Genomic DNA, 25442 nt, shown 5'->3' on the forward strand with positions numbered 1-25442 from the left:
TATTTTATTATGGTGATCGTTTCTTCATATTATATCGGCGTATACTGCTTGAACATCCCCCTTCAAGTTCAGGTCCTTCCTGTCGTTCAAAATCAGCATATCGATACATTGAAACCTCATGTATTTCTTTATCATCCCTATTACATTTCTGAAATGTTACATTATAAACTGAAGAGCCAAAGAAACTGCTACACCGGCCTAATATCATGTAGGCCTCTGGCGAGCTCGCAGAAGTGCCGCAACGCGACTAATGTCTGAATTAGTTCTGGGGGGAAATGACACCACGAATCCTGCAGGGGTGTCCATAAATCCGTAAGAGTACGAGGGGCTGGAGATCTCTTCTGAACAGCACGTTGCAAGGCACACCACAAATGCTCAATAATGTTCATGTCTGAGAGTTTGGGGCCAGTGGAGGCGTTTAAACTCAGATGCGTGTTCCTGGAGCCACTCTGTAGCAACTGTGGACGTATAGGGTGTCGCATTGTCCTGCTGGAGTTGCCCAAATCCGTCGGAATGCACAATGGACATGAATGGATGCAGGTGATCAGACAGGATTCTTACATACGTGTCACCTGTCAGAGTCGAATCTAGACGTATCAGGGGTCCCATATCAGCCAAAAACGGCACACACCCAACACCATTAAAGAGCCTCCACCAGCATGAACAGTCCCCTGCTGACATGCAGAGTCCTCGGATTCATGAGGTTTCCTCTATACTCGTACACGTCCATCCACTCGATACAACTCTTACCTTTCATTTTCTTTGGTTGATAATACTAAGTTTATGACACTAGTTAAGTCATTAGATGCGAGGTATTCTTCGAACTCCCAAAGGACCCTGACAAAAAGACTTAAATTAAGGACGTTTTTAGCAACATACTGACTGAAACCAAATATCCGTACAACAAAAAACGACCCAGTGTGTGAAATTTCACTTTTTTATTCAGCTGATAACTAGTTTCGTGCCAGGACCCATTCTCTTCCTTTTACAAGTCGCCACCCGCTCAAGGTAGATGAGTTGCTCACAGCGAGTAGAAGGCAATATAGCGACTGCTGTCAGGGACGTAGGTTGTTCTAGAACGTTAACCAGAGTATCTGGAATACAATTAGAATAAGAGGCTCTGTCTTTCAATTCTGATTAACACACATGAGGGGGAGCAGGCAACACATCTAGATAAAGAGGTAGGACATCCTGGCCACCAATCAGCTTAATGGCAATAACAGGAGACGGTCGTTAAGAGGTCGTTGGAAAGGGTGACTTAAACGTAACAGACAAATTTAGAGGCGTCGCAGTTTTTCTGTTGTTTAATCACTGCAACACCAGAAATCCGAGCGAGTTCCCCACACCTGTATGTTTATGGAAGATGCTAGGAACACACACCAGCTATCTCAACTTCCTTTTTCGCACCATCGATCCCACCAGTAGAGCAGGAGTCAGCACTACAGTATATAACAACCAACAGACTCACTTCAGGGAGCGCTGTGTGAGGAGTAGATGTACCCAACTCCTCTCTGTCCTGTGTACGACATCTCTTGTGTTGCACTGCGGACACAGCCAGTCAGCTAACAACAGTTTCACGACTCTGCAACGAAGTTCAAACTGAAAAGTCAGGAGCAGGTACATGTCCATTCATCAGTTGCTCCATTGCACCTGGCCAAGACGTGGCAACAATCTCGTGGGCAGTAGAAACGAGATCAGCTAACACCAATTTCGACGCTGTCCCAAGGAGGACTTCAACACAAATATCCCCCACTAGCACATTAAATCAGAGGCGGCCACTTTAGGTGATGAGAAAGAACGTCGCTACTTCCTCATTACATGTTGTATGAATGCGGTACTCACAAAACTGTAGGTGGGAAGGAGTGTTGTTCTTTACTACCATCTCCACTGAATGGATCCTACTGTAACTCTGTGAAGGATATTGAGTGGACTAGCGTTCACATCGTATACCCGTCACATCACTCTAAGAGACCAAAGTAAACTGTTGTTACACTCGTGGACACGTATACGGTGAGGGAAAGCTGTCCAGGTATGCACGTTCTGTGGTGAGGCAGTAAATTGGCGACCCTCCCACCTGGTGCTCGATGCGGAACTACCCTTGGCCCACGGCTGCAGAAATATCATAGAAGAATCTATACCTTATGACGTCGTATTTGCAAATCAAATTTCTCTGGTCAGTGTGTTGCACTTTAACTGTTCACGAATTTCTGAGTGACTATTTACGCAACTTGTCTATAGAATGCTTTGGCAACAAATTTCTCTGAACATTATTCGACAGTAGTCATTCATTTGATGTTCACAGGGGGCGTTCATAGAAAATACCAACTCTGGAAAATGAGACAAGTCAATTCCCAGGTTTGGAGGTGTGGAGTGCAGTAGAGGGATACAGTTCCCATGTTTGGTCAGTAAGTAGCTACAGGAGTATCCTTCTGTTGTACACTTTTCTTGTATGATTTGTACTTGCAGTTTTCACCTTTCTTTACAGTCGAGGCGTAGTTCTGTGTATTTTAGCGAGTTAGTAATTTGGATAGCATATATCCATGAGGCAGTAGTTATGAGGATGAAAAGTGGTTGTTTGTCTTATACAATTGCCTGGGTTTTGGAATGGCTAGATTCAAGGTGTGTCTGGTTAGCATGGTTGAGGTGTGATGGTCAACACATTGGAGGAAATGGACAGGATGTCTGAACCCGACCGCTCCTAATGCTTCCATAAACAGTACATCTTATTGTCAATAAGAGTAGGGTTCACTTGGAACTTCTCCTTCATTGACTATGTTCTGCAACTTATCCACTACCTCAATAAGAACAAATTTGTCGTCTTTGCAGATCTTAACCTTCTGACTATGTGAGTGAGTGTATGTACAGGGACAGGGACTGGTGCCTGTACCACTAGTATAGACAGAACACTACCGCCTGTTACTGCTCTCACCCAGCGCAATGTATTAATTTTCATCGCTACAGTAGTCATTGCACTATCACACAATGCGTAAATAGTTCTTTATTTGTTTCTTTGTCACTGTGTTGTGTTTCTATCGAACTGCAGATGGTACACCGCTTTACTGTCTGCTGTTCTCATCTAAGAGTGTGTACTTGCGATTAGTTTTCTGAGCGAACGTGGAACGCCACATTCACGTTCGGGAGAAAGTAGAACAGGAAGTACGAGCTAGTCGCACAGAGAAAGAAATGAAAAAAATGTGAAGCTTCAGTCACAAACAAACACAGGAATAAATGCCAGTGTCCTACCAACTATTTAATTGACATTCAAATACTTATGAAACGATATGGCGCATAAAATCTTGTCCATTAGCGTAAATTCACTTGCTTTTCTTCAAGACCAGACCATGATTTCCATATGTCGTCAACCATATGTCTGCAACCCCTTGCACTCGTACTTAGACTAAATATATTCCCCAGCAGGTGAGACATGTTAATTGACAATCGATTGTCCGGTATTGGCGGATAAATGCAATACTGCAGTTCCTGTGTTGTTCATAAATACGATGGAATGTTTCCTCGGACATGCATGCGTCCGTATTTGCATGCATGTCCGAAAGGACATTACAGTGTACTTCTGAAGAACACAGGTAGAGCAGTATAGCACTGGCCCACGAAAAGCTCTCGTGCGAAACAAAAATATTGACCAATATTTTAGTCACACTCTTTAGTTTGTTTACGTCCGTAGGACATGTTTGAGTTGTGGTCTGAGGGAAAGTCTGTATAGTTCTTTGTCATCAGCAGGACTGGAAATTATGAACAATGTGTCGCAAATTGACTTGCGCACCAGGATGTAACGTATGGATGCTAATATCTGTATGTAATGCTTTCAGGTGTACCTAGTGACGTAAGGAATTTCTGATACCTCCAACCATTCATTGCTTGCTTTTCCGATTTTTTTTGCACTACCTCACACTTCCTTCGGTTACCTACTTAACGATTCCTTGAAATCTGAGGATGTGTCCTGTCAATCGATTCCTTCTATTAGTCGGACAGTGCCTCTATCGATTCCTATCAGTTCGATCCTGTGCCTCTTCATTATATATTCTATTTCGCCATCTTATCTTCAGAATTATTCTGTATCACATTTCAGATTCTGCTACGATGGGAGCATGACAGTTGTATTTTCTGCTTGCCATCATCTGCCCATAACACCAACATATGGAGGGCGTGTGGGCTAATGTTGCAGGGCCAGACCTTCTGACACTCATCTGCACTGGTCCCCTCTAACTAAAGAACAGGCTGCCCTCCTCTTCGGGAACCATATGTTGGTCTGGCTGCTGTATAGACGCCCCTTCCACGTTGTTGCATCTGTAGTATGGCTGTCTGCATCACTGAGGCACGCACGCCACCCCACTCCTGCATAGCCTTGCTGTTAAACAGTGGAGGTGGAGGTGGGACTAGACTATTGTAGCCTACGCTGTCCAATATTTTCCTTGCTTCATAAATGACATGAGGGTATCACAGGCTCTCTGTATTGTTCCTTGCACTGATAATCGCCGGGTAAGATTGTCAAGACGTCTACTGAATCATTTTAGTCTTCTGAGTCTTTCTTCATATTCTTATGTAAAATTTATAAATTACGTATTTGTATCTCAAGGTATACAGATAAAACAGAATGAAGCAATTACCAGTGGCTGTAGATATTCCGTACGGAGCAAATTTATTTTAGATTCATTATAGGTATTTTGTATGAAGGCCTTGTCGACACAGACAGTATGTAAGCGAGAAAATTTCGTATCATACATTTAGATGCGTCTGTGGATGAATTGTCGCATCAGAAATGAGCGATTTGTGTTGTGTAATGGTTTTAGACATAGGTATTTCACATAACCCCTGGAAAAGAAATGAGTTGGTGTCAGCGCCAGAACTCTAGCGGGCAGGGAACGCAGTACCGTCGTGGCAAGGACGACGGATTCAACGTTTTGGGAGGTGCTGATTCTAAAGTGTGCAGCGGCTTCCGATTCGCAGCTCTTGCATAACGATGGAAATTCTGAAGTTAGTTTTACATTCTCTGTAATGCATATCAATGTACTGGTAAGTGTTAGCTGCAGTCATGTGTCACCACTGTAGTGATTTTGGGTTGGCCCGTACGGTGGGCCCCAAACTGTACGGTCTCGGTCCGTGTCGCTGGCCTCCCTCGCCCTGCATTATAACGCCCACAGCCGCGCTGTCGCAACCGGGACTCAGTTTGGAGCACAAACAGGATTTTAGCTGACCGCAAACCGCTAGCCGCCTGCGGTCATAGCTGGGATATGACGCCAGCACTCTTGCCTGCTCTTCCCACACACACGCACGTAAGAATCTGGAGTATTCCTGGCGCACATCCGCAGTGATCTCGTTATGCAAATATGCGTTCCTGCGCCAGTGGCTTCCCACTAAAGGATAAACATGTCTTTAAAAGGCAAGTGCGTCTATACTGTATGGAGGCCTGTGTGTAGCACATCCTGACACTTAACACTAGCTTTAAAATGGTTATGAATATTCCTAGCTAGGTTTGGAAAGTCATTTACCAGCTTCACTGACACATATGTGAAAATATGAAATATGCATTTGAGTATAATTAGTCCAGGACATTGTGCAGTTAAGCGAGTAGCAACAGTGTTTCTTGATCGCATCATATAACTGCAATCAGCACAAGTAAATCTTATAAGATTGTTTTGAGAAACATTTTACTCGGAAAATGGAAGCATTACATTATTATAAAGATTTGTACTTGTTGCACCTTATCATATTCACCATGTTTTAAAATTTCACAAAAGTTCCGAAATTTACTGTCAGTTTTATTTGTGTCCTTATCAAAATATCAAACGAGAAACACGAGGTTTTAACATATTCTACGTCTGTTGACTCATCAGTGAGAACACTGAATTCAGTGTGTCGCAGTTTTCTTGGAAATTCGTTCTGCGTTGTTATGGCTCTCTCCCATCACATTGTTTACGATCTGGAAACATTCAGTTCAACGCAGTTGAGTAACATCTGAAATTTTAGAATCAGGGAAACAACTCTTGACTACGTCCTCCAGCTGATTTACTACAATCAAGAGAAGACTTTTCTGCCACGAATCCTGTCAAGTAAACATTGGATGATTGAACAGTGGAAACACGCTGTATGGAGTGACGAATCACGGTACAGAATGTAGCGATCCGATGGCAGGGTGTGGGCATGGCCTATGCCCGGTGAACGTCATAGGCCGTCGTGTGTAGTGCCAACAGTAAAAATTGGAGGCAGTAGTGTTATGGTGCGGTCGTGTTTTTTATGGATGGGGCTTGCACGTCTTCTTCTTCTGCCTGGTACTATCATAGCACAGGCCTACATTAATCTTTTAAGCACCTTCTTGCTTCCCAATGTTGAAGAACAATTCGGGGATGGTGATCGCATCTTTCAACACGGTCGAGCACCTGTTCATAATGTACGGCCTTTGGCGGAGTGGTTGGACTAAAATAACCGTCTCTGTAACGGACAGGCCTGCGCAGATTCCTGACCTAACTCATTTAGAACACCTTTGGGACGTTTTGGAGCCCGTGCCAGGCCTCACCGACCAACATCGATACCTCTCCTCAGTGCAGCACTCTGTGAAGAATGGGCTGCCATTCCCCAAGAAACTTTCCAGAACCTGATTGAACGTATGCCTGCGAGAGGCTTCATGAAGGCTAAGGAAGGGCTAATACCATACTGAATTCCAGTATTACCGATGGAGGGTGCCACGAACTTGTGAATCATTTTCAGCCAGGTCTTCAGATAGTTTCTTAATGGAAAAAATAAAAGGTATTCATATGATGTGGGCTATAAACTGAAAGTAATAGCGTATGCAGAAGAAAATGGAAACAGAGCACCTGAGTGGCATTTCGGCCGTCCACCAATAGAAATGGTGGCTCCATCTTGGTGTGGGCGGTCTTCCATGGAAGAGACTGGGTCCTCTGGCCCAGCTGAATCAATCGTTGGCTAGAGATGGTTATGCTCGGGTATTTGGTGAACATTTGCAGCCATTCATGGACTTTATCTTCCCAAACAACAATGCGACGTGTCACCAGGCCACAATTGCTCGCTACGGATTTGAAGAACAATCTGGACAGTTAGAGCGGATGATTTGGCCACCTGCACAGCCCGACAGGCGTCCCGCCAAACATTTATGGGACTAAATGACTTCGTGCACAAAATCCTGTGCTGGGAACACTTTCACAGTTACGGGCGGTTACAGAGACACCATGGCTCAGTAGTTCTGCAGGGGCTTCCTACGTCCTGTTGAGTCCTGCCACGTCGACTTGTCGGACTACGCCAGGCAAGAGGAGGTCCGGCACGATATTAGGAGGTGCCCCATGACCTTTGTCACGTCAGTGTATTACTGTTACTAATGGTAAGTGGAAACCAACTGTTTAGCTGATTTACTTTCCGCTGGGCGACATTCCCTACATCTACACGTAATAATTACTGAGTAAGGCAGTGCATGGCGTAGGGAAAATCGTGCCTGTACTATTTATTTCCTTCCATACCCTATTCACGTAAAAATGACTGTCCGTAAGCCACCATACGCAGACTAACCTCTCTCATCTTATCCTCATTCGACCAACGCGAGATACACAATGAGCTTGAATACCTCGTTATACCGTGTGGGACCTCCTTTTGCCCAGTGTAGTACAGCAACTTAATGTGGCATGGCCTCAACAAGTCATTGGAAGTCCCCTCCAGAAATACTGAGCCACGCTGCCTCTAACAGCCTTCCATAATTGCAAAAGTGTTGCCAGTGCAGGATTTTGTGTATTAACTGACATCCCTGTTATGTTGCATATGTGTACCATGGGTGGCAAGAGAATTCTCCCGAATTGCACAGAACGTTCTTCAAACCAATCGGAACAGTTGTGACCTGGTGACATGGTGCATTGTCGTCCATACAAATTATGTCGTTGTTTGCGAACATGAAGTCCACAACTGGCTGCAAGTGGTGTCGAGGTAGCCAAACATAACCATTTCCAGTAAATCATCGGTTGAGTTGGACCAGAGGACTCAGTTCATTCTACCTAAAGACATCCCACACTATTATGGAGCCATCACCAGCTTGTGAAGTGCCTTGTTCACAAATTGGATCCAGGGCTTAGTGCGGTCTGTGCCACACTTTAACACTAGTATCAGCTCTTACCGACTGAATCAGGACTCTTCTAACCAGGTCACGGTCTTTCAGTCATCTGCGGTCCCACCCAGACGGTCACGAGCCCAGGAGAGGCGCTGCAGGCGATGTTGTGCTGTTAGCCACGAGCGGATATTACGAAAGGCTCTACAGGGAGGCAATCGAAATCACTAAACACCCTAATAACTTCAATCGAAAGGAGGAGGTCGTGAAATTAAACGGTATATGGATGCCACTACTGGGTGATGGCGATCGACGGCGACGGACAACAGCCAATTGCACTGACGTTTTCAAAACACGTGACGTCACACCGCGGTGCGGGAGCGCGCGGACACGGAATTTAGCGGCAGTCAATAGCGAGCCAGTGGGTGTGTGGGACCTTCCATCGAGCTACGGACCCCCTTGAAGATGCCTCCCGCAGTCGGAGACGAAACGTTGGTAATTCACACAGAATTCATCAACCGACCACGGCGTAACAGCCCGGATAATAATAATGGACAGTCTGGATGATTGACTGATCCGGCCTTGCAACACTAAGCAAAATGGCCTTGCTGTGCTGGTACTTTGAATGGCTGAAAGCAAGGGGAAACTACAGTTGTCATGTTTCCTGAGGGCATGCAGCTCTACTGTATGGTTAAATGATGATGGAGTCCTGTTGGGTAAAATATTCCGGAGGTAAAATAGTCCCCCATTTGGATCTCCAGGTGGTGTTACTCAGGAGGACGTTGTTATCAGGAGAAAGAAAACTGGGGTTCTATGGATCGGAGCGTGGCCAAGATAGATACAAAGTCCATGCCTACCACAGTAGTACAAGTTTATATGCCAACTAGCTCCGCAGATGACGAAGAGGTTTGATAAAATGTATGATGAGATAAAATAAATTTTTCAGATAATGAAGGGAGAAGAAAATTTAATAGTCATGGGTGACTGGAACTCGATAGTAGGAAAAGGAAGGGAAGGAAACGTAGTAGGTGAATATGGAATGGGAGTAAGGAACGAAAGAGGAAGCCACCTGGTAAATTTTGCACAGAGCATAACTTAATCATAGCTAACACTTGGTTCAAGAATCATAAAAGAAGGTTGTATACATGGAAGAAGCCTGGAAATAGTGCAAGTTCTCAGATAGATTATATAATGGTAAGACAGAGATTCAGGAACCAGGTTTTAAATTGTAAGACATTTACAGGGGCAGATGTGGACTCTGACCACAATCTATTGGTTATGAACTGTAGATTAAAACTGGAGAAGCTGCAAAAAGGTGGGAATTTAAGGAGATGGGACCTGGATAAACTGACTAAACCAGAGGTTGTACAGAGTTTCAGGGAGAGCGTAAGGGAACAAATGGCAGAAATGGGGGAAAGAAATACAGTAGATGAAACATGGGTAGCTTTGAGGGATGAAGTAGTGAAGGCAGCAGAGGGTCAAGTAGGTGAAAAGACGAGGGCTAGTAGATATCCTTGGGTAACAGGAGAAATATTGAATTTAATTGATTAAAGGAGAAAATATAAAAATGCAGTAAATGAAGCAGGCAAAAAGGAATACAAACGTCTCAAAAATGAGATCGACAGGAAGTGCAAAATGGCTAAGCAGGGATGGCTAGAGGATAAATGTAAGGATGTAGAGGCTTATCTCACTAGGGGTAAGAGATACTGCCTACAGAAAAATTAAAGAGACCTTTGGAGAAAAGAGAATCATTAGTATGAATATCAAGAGCTCAGATGGAAACCCAGTTCTAAGCAAAGAAGGGAAAGCAGAAAGGTGGAAGGAGTATATAAAGGGTCTATACAAGGGCGATATACTTGAGGACAATATTATGGAAATAGAAGAGTATGTAGATGAAGATGAAATGGGAGATATGATACTGCGTGAAGAGTTTGACAGAGCACTGAAAAACCTAAGTCGAAACAAGGCCCCGGGAGTTGACAACATTCCATTAGAACTACTGACAGCCTTGGGAGAGCCAGGCCTAACAAAACTCTACCATCTAGTGAGCAAGATGTCTGAGACAGGCGAAATACCCTCAGACTTCAAGAAGAATATAATAATTCCAATCCCAAAGAGAGCAGGTGTTGACAGATGTGAAAATTACCGAAATGTCAGTATAATAAGCCACGGCTGCAAAATACTAACACGAATTCTGTACAGACGAATGGAAAGACTGGTAGAAGCCGACTTCGGAGAAGATCTGTTTGGATTTCGAAGAAATGTTGGAACATGTGAGGTAATACTGACCCTACGACATATCTTAGAAAATAGATTAAGGAAAGGCAAAACTACGTTCCTACCATTTGCAGACTTAGAGAAAGCTTTTGACAATGTTGACTGGAATATTCTCTTTCAAATTCTGAAGGTGGCAGTGGTAAAATACAGGGAGCGAAAGGCTATTTACAATTTGTACAGAAACCAGATGGCAGTTATAAGAGTCGAGGGGCATGAAAGGGAAGCAGTGGTTGGGAAGATAGTGAGACAGGGTTGTAGCCTATCCCCAATGTAATTCGATCTGTATATTGAGCAAGCAGTAAAGGAAACAAAAGAAAAATTCGTAGTAGGAATTAAAATGTACGGAGAAGAAACAAAAACTTTGCGGTTATCCGATGACATTTTAATTCTCTCAGAGACAGCGAAGGACTTGGAACAGCAGTTGAACGGAATGGACAGTGCCTTGAAAGGGGGATATAAGATAGAAATCAACAAAAGCAAAACGAGGATAATGGAATATAGTCGAATTAAATCGGGTGATGCTGCGGGAATTAGATTAGGAAATGAGACGCTTAAAGTAGTACATGAGATTCGCTATTTGGGGAGCAAAATAACTGATGATGGTGGAAGTAGAGAGGATATAAAATGCAGAGTGGAAAGCGTTTCTGATGAAGAGAAATTTGTTGACATCGAGAATAGATTTAAGTGTCAGGAGGTCGTTTCTGAAAGTATTTGTATGGAGTTTAGCCATGTATGGAAGTGAAACGTGGACGACAAATAGTTTAGATAAGAACGGAATAGTAGATTTCGAAATGTGGTGCTACGGAAAAATGCTGAAGATTAGATGGGTAAATCACACAGATACTGAGGAAGTACTGAATAGAATTGGAGAGAAGAGAAAGTTGTGGCACAACTTGACTAGAAGAAGGGATCGGTTGGTAGGGCATATTTTAGGGCATGAAGGGATCAGAAATTTAGTATTGGAGGGCAGCGTGGAGCGTAAAAATCGTAGAGTGAGTCCAAGAGATAAATACACTAAACAGATTGAGGAGATGAAGAACCTTGCACACGATAAAGTAGCATGGAGACCTGCATCAAACGAATTAAGACCACAACAGCATTCAAGTTACGTAAATGTTTCCATCTCATGTAAATAAATCTTTTAATACCATGTGTGCATTTGCGCTGTAGAAAGAGGAGACTGGGTACCCACAACAACATCCTCTCTCTTGCTTCCTTGCAGTACACCGCTCTACACCGTTCAACTGCTGTCCCATGACTTTTGGCGTCTCTGGCGGAATTACAGTGTCATATACAAATCATCAAGATTTTACTTCTGGTCGCTGAACTTTCATTTCCTCACTGATCTCCTCTTCCTACTCCTTTACGTTTCTCTGGATGTACAGACTGAATAGCATGGGGGTAGGCTACAACTATGCTTCATTCTCTTCCTCTCATTCGACTCTTGAAACGTCAGTATTGTTTCTGGTTTATGTGTGAACTGTAGATAATTGAAAAGATGTTGTTACAGTCAGTATTGTCAAAAGCTACCTCTGAATCTATAACCGCTGTAAACTATGAAACCACATACGTAACACTGCTGTGTTTAAAGCTTCAAGGTATGTGAGTATTTTACTATCTGTACTGAACTATCGCCTGGTGTGATGCAATAGCGCGGAAGCTTCATCATAGTCCGATCAAATAAATCAGAACCGTTCAATCACCATTGACCACTAATAAATAATGATGGTCAGATTTCAGTGAAGATCTCGGAATAAAGGGACACCATTTTAGTTAGCAGAAAAACCGTCGCTCTACGTTCTCCGTGGAGCCAAGCGAATGCCATTAAAGGCTACACAATCCATAAGTTGATACTATCGCAAACTATGACAGGCCGCCAATTTTAAGCACCACGAACAAAAAATCTGTCGTTCCTGGAGGACATGACCGTGACACCTTGTAACACCGACTCTAGCCTAGATAATAACCTTAATTCGTCTACGAAGAAGATCCACGAGTTCCTTCAGATGTGTCATATCCAGTAAGAGCCCATTGTTGATGGTCAGATCCGTCAGATTAACAAAACAGTGGTGCTGTTGCAGTTTCATCTGGTATAGTCCAAACATTACAGGTAACGACTGGACTATAACAGATGAAAAGTAGTAATCAACAGCGCCGCTGTTTAGGACCTGGTTCCTTAGTGGCCCACTCGAGAGGTGATAGGGTGTGTGAATGACTGGAAAACCAGGAATGTGTCATGTGAATATGTACAATCTCTTGTGGGAAAACGTGATTGTCCATAGCACACACATCATGAATACGTTGAAGTAAGCTTCCTTGTTTATATTGATGGTAACCTCCTCCACACAGCTCACTGGACCACCGGTACCCTCGACGCCTCGCTTTGTTTGGGGAAATGGCGACCCTTAAGCCAACACCACGCACACCCAGTCACCTACTGTCCGGTTCCTGTGCTGTTTGGCCCACTGGAGGCGTGCAGCATTATGTGCCGATGTCAGCTGTGACACTCTTAGAGGTATTCAACTCCGCACCTGCACTGCACACACCTCCCTACAAAATGTACACTTGGGAACTGGTTGAGATGGACCTCAGTTCTCAGACAGGGGAATTTCATGTCAGATGTGAAAATTATTGTCATTGAAAATCCGTGCTACTCGTCTCTGGATATTTTTACGACTGTTCTTATGTCACGAGTTACAGTTGTATGTAGGCTGTTTAGGTTTCTATGTTGGTACCGCCACATAGCGCTCTGTATGAAAATCACTGACTGTGCTGTGTGCAGTTTATGGCTGGTTTGCATTGTTGGATTATTCGCTATTGTAGTGTTGGGCAGTTGGATGTGAACCGCACGTAGCGTAAGTTGGAGGTGAGCCGCCAGCAGTGGTGGATGTGGGGAGAGAGATGGCAGAATTTTGACAGCGGAAAATCTGGACGTGTGTCCATCAGAAAGAGTAAATTTCTAATACTGCATATCATGTCCTTATATATATATATATATATATATATATATATATATATATATATATATATATATATATATATATGATGACGTTTCAACATTATTAAGGTATATACATTGTTTGTTCTCTATCAAAATCTTTCATTTGCTAACTATGCCTATCGGTATTTAGTGCCTTCAGTAGTTAGAATCTTTTATTCAGCTGGCAGTATTGGCGCACGGTGTATTGCAGTAGTTTGAGTAACGAAGATTTTTGTGAGTTACGTGATTCATGAAAGGTATAGGTTACTGTTAGTCAGGGCCATTTTTTTGTAGGGATAAAAAAATGTCGTGTGATGAGGGCCTCCCATCGGGTAGACCACTCGACTGGTGCAAGTCTTTCGATCTGACGCCGCCTCGGCGACTTGCGCGTCGATGGGGATGAAATGACGATGATTATGACAACACAACACCCAGTCCGTGAGTGGAGAAAATCTCCGACCCAGCAGGGAATCGAACCCGGGACCTTAGGATTGACAGTCTGTCGCGCTGACCACTCAACTACTGGGGGCGGACTTTTGTAGGGATCATTGAAAGTCAGATTGCGTTGCGCTTAAAAAAAATTGTGTGTCAGTATAGTGATGATAAGAATAAGTAAAGAGATAAATGTCTGAGTACGTTCAGTTTTGCTCAGCTGTTTGAAAATCAAATAACGTAAGAGGTTTATCACCACAGTAATACATAATTTTCTAAGGGGATGTTTCACAGGCGCGTGGGATTAGCCGAGCGGTCTAAGGCTGGACTGTATCGCTGGTACCGGCGGAGGTTCGAGTCCCCTCTCGGGCATGGGTGTGTGTGTTTGTCCTTAGGATAATTTAGGTTAAGTAGTGTGTAAGCTTAGGGACTGATGACCTTAGCAGTTAAGTCCCATAGGATTTCACACACATTTGAAGATTTGGTTGTTTCACAGTCATTAGCAACATGATTCATAACACTTACCAGAAATTAAAAGCCATAGCTGCAAAAAATTGAATTGTGGCTCCTGTTTTTATCAAAGCCTTGGAGCAACATTTCTGATAGAGAGCGCTTCTGAGAAAATCATACGCTACACTTACTCACGTGTGCACAAATCACTGCCTGTGAAAGCGGGTAGGTAGCGAGGTCAAGGAGTGTCCTTCCTCCTTGTAGTTTCTAATGTGAAACCAGCAAATAGCCACATCTCAGATGTTCTTTTTAGGTAAGTCCAGGGAGTGTATCAGCAACCGATATTAGCCACGTAGAATTTAAATTACGTTTATTGCGAATGGTAAACACAATCATAGCATACTTCGACATATCAAGTGTGACAATTCCCCCATGTGTATTAATTAGCAAGTAAAGTTCCAAACTCTGGCATCGCGACACGTCGAGTTCGGAAGCCTGCCAGAACGCACATGCCTAGATGACAGCGCCCAGGCGGCACTCCTGATATACGCGAGCGCCACTGCCGCCAGCTTGACGCTGTGTGCTGGCCACACCCCACAGGGCAGCCTGTCGGCGCCCGCAGCTGTGCTACAAAGCCTGGAGCACAGGTGCTTAGACGGATTCGAGGGTTGGATTCCCTAACTTCCAGATCGAGGACTCACACTGCCTGGGCTACACTCAGGGTGTATCTTCGACGTAGAAGATCCCCAACCGCACCTGTCGTGTTGTTGCCCATCTGCAAGCTGTCACTGCTGCCCGCCGTCCGGTCGCCGCCGCCACCGCCGCCGCCGGGTCGCCGTCTCTCGGTACTCGCTGATACTGCTGCTGCTGCTGACGCCGCCGCCGTCTCCCTGTGCTCGCCGCCGCCCAGTGCTCGTCGCCACCCCCCATTTTAGTTCCTTTTGTACTTCGGCTTCTCCTGTTGCCCTTGGGGACTGCCTGCAATCGTGGACACCCCAGCTACCACCATCATCTCCCCTTCACCTGCTCCCACTGTAACATCATGGAGTGCTTCCTCTGGGATTAACCTGTCTCATCCACCTCCCCTACTCACAGTCTCCTCCCCATCTATCTCTGCTCATCACTGTATCCCCACCTGAATGTCATTCCTGCTCCTACCCCTGCTCCTGCACCTGCTCCTGCTCCTGCTCCTGACCCTGGCCCTGCCCCTGCTCCCGCCCCCCTTCCGCTCCTGTCGCCCACCGAGACGAATTTCCCGCTCTCCCCCCTGCAACTACCACTGCTTCCCCTGCCCGAGTCAGAGTCACCCCCCGCTGCGCCACAGTCGCTGCCACAGAGTGCCCTACCCTCTCACTCGGTGCTACTGCCTCACAGGAGGGCCCTGCCTTCCACCACCTCCCCATCCATCCAGTCCCTCATCCCTCCTCCCAGGCAAGACCTGCATAAAATCCTCCAAAAATCCACTACCCGCCCCACCTCCCTCTGACTCTTCCATGGATACCACCCCATCTCCCTCCTCTCCAGCCCCCTCCCTGTATACCATCGTCCTAGCCAACCCTGATCCGAAATTCCTGGATGCTCGCACCCTCACCCTTGAAATCCAAAATTACATCCCCACTGCACCCATCACCCAACTTATCCCTCGCAGAGACTGTTGTCATCAAGTCTCCCTCTCCCTCTTTCCATACTGATCTCCTCCGGCTTCTTCCCTGCATCACCTTTGGGCCCCATGCATCCCTCACCCCCTTCCTTACATCCTCCTCTCCTCATCAGCCCCAACTGCCTCGTCATCCGCCGACCCCCACTGCCGTCATCACAAAACTCAGCACTCTGGTCATGGAGGCTGAGGTGTTGGCAGAACTGAACGCCCACCCTGCCCTGGAAGTCCACTTGGCCCGCCGTATTTACAACTCCTCTGGCCCTACTTTCATCATGTGTATATTTAGCGAGTCCACCTCCTCCATCGACCACCTCCTCATGCAGGGAGTCCTGATTTTCAACTGCTGCCACCCTGTTGACCTGTCACGTTCCCCTCCTCAGTCCTACCGCTGCCAGGGCTGTCGCCTGTACAACGACCACCTCAACCAAAACTGCAAGAACCCACCCACCTGCCCCCATTGTGAAGCCTCCCACTTCCTTGATCAGTGTCCCAACCTCGCCTCCCCCCTTCCTGCAACACCTGCAATGAACCTCACCCCACCTATTCCTCCAAATGCAAAGACAAACCCCCACCCACAAACCCTGAACTCACTGTCCCTGTTCGCCCCGTCTACTCAACCATCCACCATCACAGTTCCCTCCGTCCTCCGCCTACAGCAGAAGACATCATCCAGCTCCTCACCATTGTCCTGCAGAACATCCACTGCTTCCAGCGCCCCCACACACTCCAGCAGATTTCTCTTGCCACCCGCTCTGTTTTCCACTTAAACACCTATGCCACCTACTCCCACAACCAGGCCCACTTTACCATCACCTGCCTTGACACCCTTGTTTAGGCTCCTGTCTCCCATTCCCGCATCTTTCCCACCTCCAACTTCATGGCGCATCAGCAGTATCGTCTCCTCTACCTCAACATTCTCTCCCTCCCTGCAAACAAATACCTCTTCATGCATACCCTCTCCCAGCACCAGGTAGACTCCTCCATCCTTAATGAAACCTTCCTCCAACCCCACCCTGTTGTCCGCACCTCCCCCTATTTCTTTCACTGCACCGACAATCCCCTACCCCCAGCCCAATGCGAGGTCGCTATAGGCCACCTCAAGCATCTCCCTGTCCAGCCACAACCCGTCCTCAATGACCCGTCCGAACTCTTCAGCCTATTTTTTCCCTCCCTCACCATCACCTGTGCCACCTATCTATATCTGCCATGCTGGTCCTCTCCCCTTTTACTTCATTTCCCATGCTGACCGTACCTTCTCCATCTATGTGATCGCCGCTGACCTCAACATCCACAGCTGTGACCCTACCACCCTTTGGTGGTGGCATCAGTTCCTTGCCACCCTCCATGTTGACCTTGTTCCTCTCTCACAGCACACCCATCCTGAAAGTTACTCCACCCCCAATGTTATCCTCGCTTCCCCAACCTCCTTGGTTGTATCGCCGTTTATGTCCTTGATCCCATTGGTAGTGACCATCTCCCTGTCCTCACCATCTCCTCTATCTGTCCCGTCCCTGCAGCCACCCACACAGCTGCCCCTCCAGAGCCTGTCCACTGTGCCAATTAGGATGCCTAACAGGAATCCATTGCCTTACAGGTCGAAAGCCACCCCCTCACCTTTCCCCACCCTGATGACATCACCCATGCCTCTTCCTTCCTCCAGAAGACCATAACTGACGCTGTGGAGGCTCATGTCCCTTCCAAACTCATCCACTCTCACTGCCCAACGTTTCCTACACAGGCAGCCCTTCTTCTGCGTCAATCCCGCTGTCTCTACCGCTCCTTCCTCCGCAGCCGTGACCTGGATACTCTCACCCACCACCGGCAATTATAGCGACACATCTGGGAACTCCTTACAACAAGAAAACTCTGGGACTGGCGCCAGACATGCACACACCTCAACTCCACCCTCCCTGTCAACTCCTCCAAGTACTGGTCAGCCTTCCACCGCCTTACTGGTAGCCATCCCACCCTGCATTACCCCATACTCCATGACGATTGACCCTTTCCTGACTACCTCAGTAAGGCTAAACATTTTGCTTCACACCTATCCGAGGTCTTCTCCATTCCTGACGGTCCCCATTTTGAGTATTCCCTCTTCCCCACCATCCTTGACGGCACGGACACCTCTGTCCCCCCGCTCGCCCCTAGCTTCCAGTACTTGGATCGGTTACAGCCCTCAGACATCAACACTCCCATTACTGCACCATCACCACAATCGTCCTCCGCTCCAAACTCAACACCGCCCCTGGTCATGATGGCGTCATCTACCGCCACCTCAAGGAATCCCCCACATCCTTCCTGTCTGTCCTTGCTACCTTCAACAATGTTCTCCTCTCCACTGGATTTTACCCTGACCTGTGGAAGACTTCCCATGTCCTGCTGTTCCCTAAACATAACAAACCCCCATCTGATGCCTCTTCCTATCGTCCCATCTGCCTCACCTCCATGTTCAGTAAGGTCTTCGAGGCCATCCTCTCTCACCGTATTCACCGCCACCATAACCAACACCACCTCCTTCCCCTTACCCAATGTGGCATCTGGCCTTCCTTCTCCGCCAACGACCAAGTCCTTAACCTTGAAAGGGTACAGTACCGCCCGACATTGAAAATAGGTACAACATACTTCATTATTTTTGTCAGAACAACACATTATTTTTGTAAAATAACTCAATTTCAATTAATACAGCGAAGCTGGATACCAGTGTGGGAAAGAATGACAATTTATTTATTTAACTGATCACATGTGCACTCCCACAAAGTAAATCCCTACATCCAGTTTCGTGAGATCTGTGAAATGAATTAATGTATGGTCGTCTGCTAACTGCAGATAGTGAGTGTGAATACATGATCATCTTTGAGTCGATCCTTTGGCCACCTTTGGTGGGACCAAAGAGATGAAATGTACCTGAGCTTTGAGCGCCTGAAATGTGGCTGACCAATACGGTAGCATGGTCTTCCCCCACCTCGACAGAGGTACGAGATGACCTAGAGAACGGCCATGTTTCAGCACTCTGCCGCTGGATCTTGTGCTGTTAAGACCTTTTTTAGTTGTGCTCCGTAATGACGAAAGAGTGGAGACATGGTATGCATGTGGAATATTTAAGAGTAGTTTGAAATAATAATTTCTCTATTTCAGGAACTTTTGTGGGGAGAATTAAGTGTCAGGCAGGTAATCTTCATGGGATCGTAATAATCTTTGGAAGTGACCAACGGCATAATGAAACCACGTGTAGCAAAAAGTTTAAATACTTCCATGTGCTTAAGTTAAGCTGAATTACTAGCGTGTGTACAATAAGTTGAAATATTTAAGAAATAGCGTGTGTACCATAAATTGAAATATTTAAGAAATGGCGTGTGCAGGACTTGAAATTAGAGACGAGTACTTCCACGTGGTGAGTATTGGGTGAGTCTCAAACTGTGTATGAGACAAAAGATAAAGAGAAGTACTCGTCCATGGTATCAGTTGAGGACTCGCGTGTGTGATGAATACATTCTTAATATTACTTTGCGTTATATGATTCCGTGTGACGCTAGATTCAAACTCTGAGAGAGAAGCAAGGTGAGTCGGCCGTCTATCCAGCAACGCCACTTGGCTTGCATTGCACAGGAAGACGAGCATATATCTCCAGAGTTCATAGTAGGAAAGTAGAATTACGAAGTGGGGCAGTGTCGTGTGAAACTGGGATAAATATTAATTGAAGTGGGAAAGCTGAAAGTGATAGTGTTGTGACTATTTAGTGTTTTGTATTTCTTATTGCAGTGTGATGTATGTCATGTAATTTGGGTATGTGTAGTTTGCATGGGAGAGTAGCAAGGTAGTTTCAAAAGATTAGTGGGTTATTCTTGTTCCTTCTGTATCGCTCGATCTGGAGGAAAGTTTCGTGATGATGATTGTGAGAGTCGAAGTGTGAGATATAATAGAAGATCCACCATCCTATCCAGAAAGGGCACTGTGGCGTTAAATAATTACGAGACCATAATATAGAGATTCACCAATGTAAAGCGATGCCCACTTGGCGGAATTTCTCATGTGCTATTGTTGTAGGTTATAGAATTTGTGTGTCTAGGTTAGAGAATTTATCGGAATAAATAAGATAGTGAAAAGAAAAAGATTGGTGGACTTTTCCTTCGAATTGTATGTTGTCATAATGTCCCGAATTTATAATGTGTGCGCCGTTCATATTCAATGCGGTGGCCATGTGTTGATAAAAGCCGTTAAATAAAAGATAAAAAGGAAAGAAGATGTGGTATTGCCAGTGCATAGTGTACAGTCAGAGTTCTGTAAAATACTGATAGTCAGATGCGTGTTTCCGTTGCGTATTAATAGTATAGGAGGATAACTTGTATCTTAAGTGTGAGTACTAGAGTTCATGTTACTCGATAAATAAGAATGAATCCACTCGCTTGGCAGACCACTCATCTTGCAGGCCTGACTGCTTGATGCCACAGTATGAGCAAGGCATGTGGGTGCCTCTCATAATTTCGACCCTGCCAGGATATTTTGCTGTTAGTGTTTGCTGTTAAGAATGTTTTTTTGATGGAATATATTGCGATAGCGCTAAGAAGTAAAATTTTTTCTGTTTGCAATTTCTTTCTGGATTGGTGAGGATCTTTTATTTTTTTATGTAATTAATTGCTATATCGTCCAAGGCTGGAAGATCGTTGCATAATTTTTTTGCATAATGTCCGTAGTAACTAGGTTGCAGTCGAAAAGTGTAGTCACCATGGAGAATAGCGATTCTGGGGTGAACGTAGCAGTGCAGCAGGAAGTAGGTGTCGACCATGGGCTAATGAGCGGGAACGGCAAATACTCGGAAGGGATTGAATTGTTCAGTGGACCACTGCTGGGTGATCCTTTGAGCGGCGGGATTTGTTCACAATCGGGGGCTTTTCCCGACGACGCGGGCGAGCCGGGATTAGGTCAGGTATGCAGTGAAAGTGCATCTACCCTTAGGGAAGCTATGGTTTTACAGGCGAACGAGGTGAGCACGTCGAAAGTAGCAAATGACAGTGTGCTACTGCAGTTTTTACAGAGGATGGATAGAGATAATAAGGAGAGAGAAAGGGAGAATAAGGAAAGATTTAAAGATAATAAGGAAAGATTAGAAGCGATGAGTATAGATAATAAGGAGAGAGATAGGGAGAATAAGGAAAGATTTGAAGCAACTAAGGGAAGATTGGAAGCAAATAAGGAAAGACTGGAGGCAATGGATAAGGGAAATAAAGAGGCAATGAGGAAGTTACACACAGTTATCGATGAGCGTCTGTCCGCAGTTAATAATCGGTTAGATGAGGGGGAGAAGAATCTGGGTGCGATGAAGCAAGTATATGATGCCGTGAAAGAAAAAGCCAATAACTTGGAGGTACGAATAATTGCAATAGAGAGTGATATTACAGAACGTAGGGACGTGTTGCCAGATGAGCGAATCAAAGAGGTCCTGGAGGACATACTTGCAGATAAGCAAGGGGCATTAGACAGCGTGGAAGCTCAAATCACCCGGCAAGAAGTGGCGCTAAATAAACACAGGGATGAAGTTGCGGAGATAGTGGTCAGAAAGAATAAGATTAGTGCAGATGTAGAAAAGATCAGTATAAGAGGGGAGACGGGTTCTGACAGTACGCAGCAAGAGGTTTATGCCGATCAGGAGGAGATACAATCACCATTACAGTTTAAAGAGGCACAATTAGAAATAAATAGGAAACATAGGGAAGAACTAGCACAGTTGCAAATAATGTGCAGTAGCGAAGGTGACACACCATCAGGTAGATTGCAGAGGGAGAGTGAGATAAATTCAAAAAACGAAAATAGGCAGAAAGCGGAAGACGAACTCAGAGAGTTAGAAGAACGGTTGTGTCGGATAAAACAGGTGGCAAACCCAACTGGGTATAGTCCAAGGCTGTCTCAATTTCAAGATTCATTACCTTCATGGTGGGGACTGCTCCTCAAAACGAAGTTTGTGTGTAACCATTTGAGGGACGAGGCTAGAGCGAAAATGCAGGAAGTTATTAAAGACTGTAGTAGCTACAAGATATTTTGTGACAAGTATTTAAATGACTTCTGGCCGAAAAGTAAGCAGGACCAGGTTAAGCAAAGCATATTGATGATGCCAAATTGTAACGAAGGTAGTATAAGAGATCCAGTGTCGTGCTATCAGGAAATGCTGAGACGAAATAGATATTTGGATGTTCCATACAAACCTGGGGAGCTCATTAGGATCTGTATAACGAAGTTGCCAGTGAGATTGCGCAGAGATATAGCGATAGCAGGCAGAGGCTTAGACGATTCTGCGTCATTCCAGCAGTTGTAATGAGAGGAACATCGTGAACGGAGACACGACTCATAGGTCAGACAGAGTGGAGAATAGGAACGGCGGAAACTATCAGAATGGCAGGAGAGCATGGAATCAGAGGAATGACAGGAATGGAAGATGGCGAGGAAATAGGGGGCAGAATTCATGGGAATATCGACCGTCAAACCGGGAAAATAGAAGATGGGACAGAGATGGAAGAAGAAGGGAAAATCAAAATGATGGGCGAAGAGAGGATAGGCAGTCATTGCGTTCACGACAGGACAATCATTGTCACAATTGAGACGATCAAGGGAAAACAATCGTGTGGGCTTCGTCACATTTCTAACATCAAATTATGGAAAAGTTACGGATAGATCGAAAGTAGGCAAGTTATGGTAGATAGTCAGTGCATTTATTTGTGGTGTGTAACGTTGTGCAGGGTCAAATCGAACATAAGAATTTTCAGGCGGAATGTCAGGAAGTATGACGGAATAGACTGGTTGAATGAGGCATGAATAGGAGTCGACAGAGTGTTATTGTACGCATTTTTTTTTGTCATATGAATAAGGATCAAGCAGAAACGACGTGATGATTAATGAGTGTATAAAGATGGTAGATAGAGAAGTGACGTGATAAATAGTAGTGGATAAAGGTGATATTTAAGGAGAGAAGTGACGTGAAGCAGTGTGATTAATAAAGAGAGATTCGAGGTGATGAAACAGTGGCAAATAAAGGTGAGTAGAACTAATAATGTGGAGATGTCTTCGAGGTATGTTACAGAGAGGCCTGTGTATGCTGCAATCGAGATTGATGCGAATGGCGAAGGAAGACCAGGAAATGATGGAGTAATCGACGGACGGAGAGCCGAAATACGAATGAAGAGATGAGGACAACTGCACAACGTGAAAGGACATAAAGGGAGTATGAGATCCAGATGGTGAACGTTGTGGAATACTGACGTAAGATGTAATATAAGTGTAAATGTAATTCTTACCATAACAATTGCTATATGAAAAAAATTATTTTTGTTGTTGTTGTTGTTGAAGCCTGGTACCAGTATAACTAATCAAAACGGTACCAAGAATGTGTACAGTTATTTTGCAGGATGAATAATTTGTGTATTTTTTGTTCTTAGATGAAATGTCGCAATTCTAAGTTGATATTTAGCAGGATGAATAATCGGTAAAGTGAATGCAGAGGTAAGCCGATGGAGAGAGGTGCCAGAGTGAAAGGACGAATTCGGAGACTGGAAAGCTATCTCCGAAGCAGCTTCATGTGTTATGTGGTTGAGTATAAGGGAGCAAAGGTATGGTATGTTGTCGTGAGTGTGGTGGTGTTAAGGTTAGCTGACTTCTAGACCTATTCTGTTAGTGTATTAATGGAATGAATGAGAAGGAAAATGTGATGTCTGGTGAGGAAGAGTCGTAGAGTAGTGTGATCAATGCGCACACTCCTGTAAAGGGGATGCTACCGATCCATACCTAAAACACTAATTGTTTGATTTGGATGAACCTCGATGGCAGGTCAGGATCTGGCATCATGTGGATGGTTCATACATGTCCTAGAAATGTTGTTATATATAATAAAAAGGTAAAATATATAAAGAGATACTAATTTCAGTCTGTCACAAGCACAAAGGTGCATTGTACATTGTAGATTTAGAGTCATTAGTTTCTAAAATGTTTATTGTGTTAGGATGTTAAAGTGGTTTACTATTTAATAACATGTGGTAGGTAATTGTGAGCTGTGTAGATTATTTATTATTTTTTTGTTAGAACACTTTCAAGTGGTATTAATTTCAGTCTGTCACTAGCACAAAGGTTCACTGTATATTGTAGTTTTAGAATAAACAGTTTCTAATATTTTCACTGTGATAGGATGTTAGAGTAGCCTACTATTTGATATTGTAATTATGAGCTGTATAGATTGCTTATTATTCCTTTTTTTTTTTTTTTTTACGCTTTCATGTTTTCTATGAGGGACCACAGGTACAATCAATAGCACAAGTGTGGGCTGTATATAGAAAAGGGATAAATGTTGATGTGGTATGTGTAGAAAACTAGGGTGTATAATTTTATGTTTTTTAGAACAAAGATTCTTTTATTACCTATCTATCTAATAGATCATACATGTAATCAATGAGTATTTAAATACTGTAAGAATATCCTTTTGTCTGTAATGTTGCGAGATGCATGGAAGGGTCTGACTGATTGGGTGTCGTAGCGCTGAGATGCTACGCAGAACGCGCCCTACTGCTAGCGAGGCTGAGCTGACATCGCCATGGCGACGGGCGACAGAGCCGCGGCACTCCCCATTCCACTGCCGGTCGGGGTACACTCCACGCGCCCGCTACAGCAGGTCAACGGCCTGGGGCGACACGCACGTACCACTGGCTATTCATAAGTTCCCCCACCCTTACGACTGGGGAAAGTATCCTGCTCAACGGCGGAGCAACGGCAGAATGAACGACGCGCGGCAGAGTCTGGCGGGCATTTGTTACCAGCAACTATTAACTAGTGCTGGTCTGTGGAGCTGTGAAGCAAGATGACTGCTCGTATGTCTCCATAAGGTGGAAAGTGAAAGACTGGTGTTGCCACGTTGTGAGTGGTGGAAAAGATTTTGTTGTTTTGTTTTGTCTTGACCACTGAACGGTGGGATCCATAAAACTTTGGCAGTGACTGGTTAAGTGTGCTATGTGAATTGCATGTGGGACGCTTGGTATACTTAAAGAGGACAGTTGTCACTTGGTGACTAATTATTGTATGAACGCAAGAAAGTAAAGAGGGACATTGACATTTGCAATTGTAGTTGGAGACATTTCTTTAATTGGTGTGGGAATAAGTGCTGTTTGTTGGAACTTACGACTTTTAATTACACCATGAACCGTGGGTAATACACTCCTGGAAATGGAAAAAAGAACACATTGACACCGGTGTGTCAGACCCACCATACTTGCTCCGGACACTGCGAGAGGGCTGTACAAGCAATGATCACACGCACGGCACAGCGGACACACCAGGAACCGCGGTGTTGGCCGTCGAATGGCGCTAGCTGCGCAGCATTTGTGCACCGCCGCCGTCAGTGTCAGCCAGTTTGCCGTGGCATACGGAGCTCCATCGCAGTCTTTAACACTGGTAGCATGCCGCGACAGCGTGGACGTGAACCGTATGTGCAGTTGACGGACTTTGAGCGAGGGCGTATAGTGGGCATGCGGGAGGCTGGGTGGACGTACCGCCGAATTGCTCAACACGTGGGGCGTGAGGTCTCCACAGTACATCGATGTTGTCGCCAG

The sequence above is a fragment of the Schistocerca serialis genome, chromosome 11 (genome assembly GCF_023864345.2).
Source record: "Schistocerca serialis cubense isolate TAMUIC-IGC-003099 chromosome 11, iqSchSeri2.2, whole genome shotgun sequence".
Lineage (NCBI taxonomy): Eukaryota > Metazoa > Arthropoda > Insecta > Orthoptera > Acrididae > Schistocerca > Schistocerca serialis.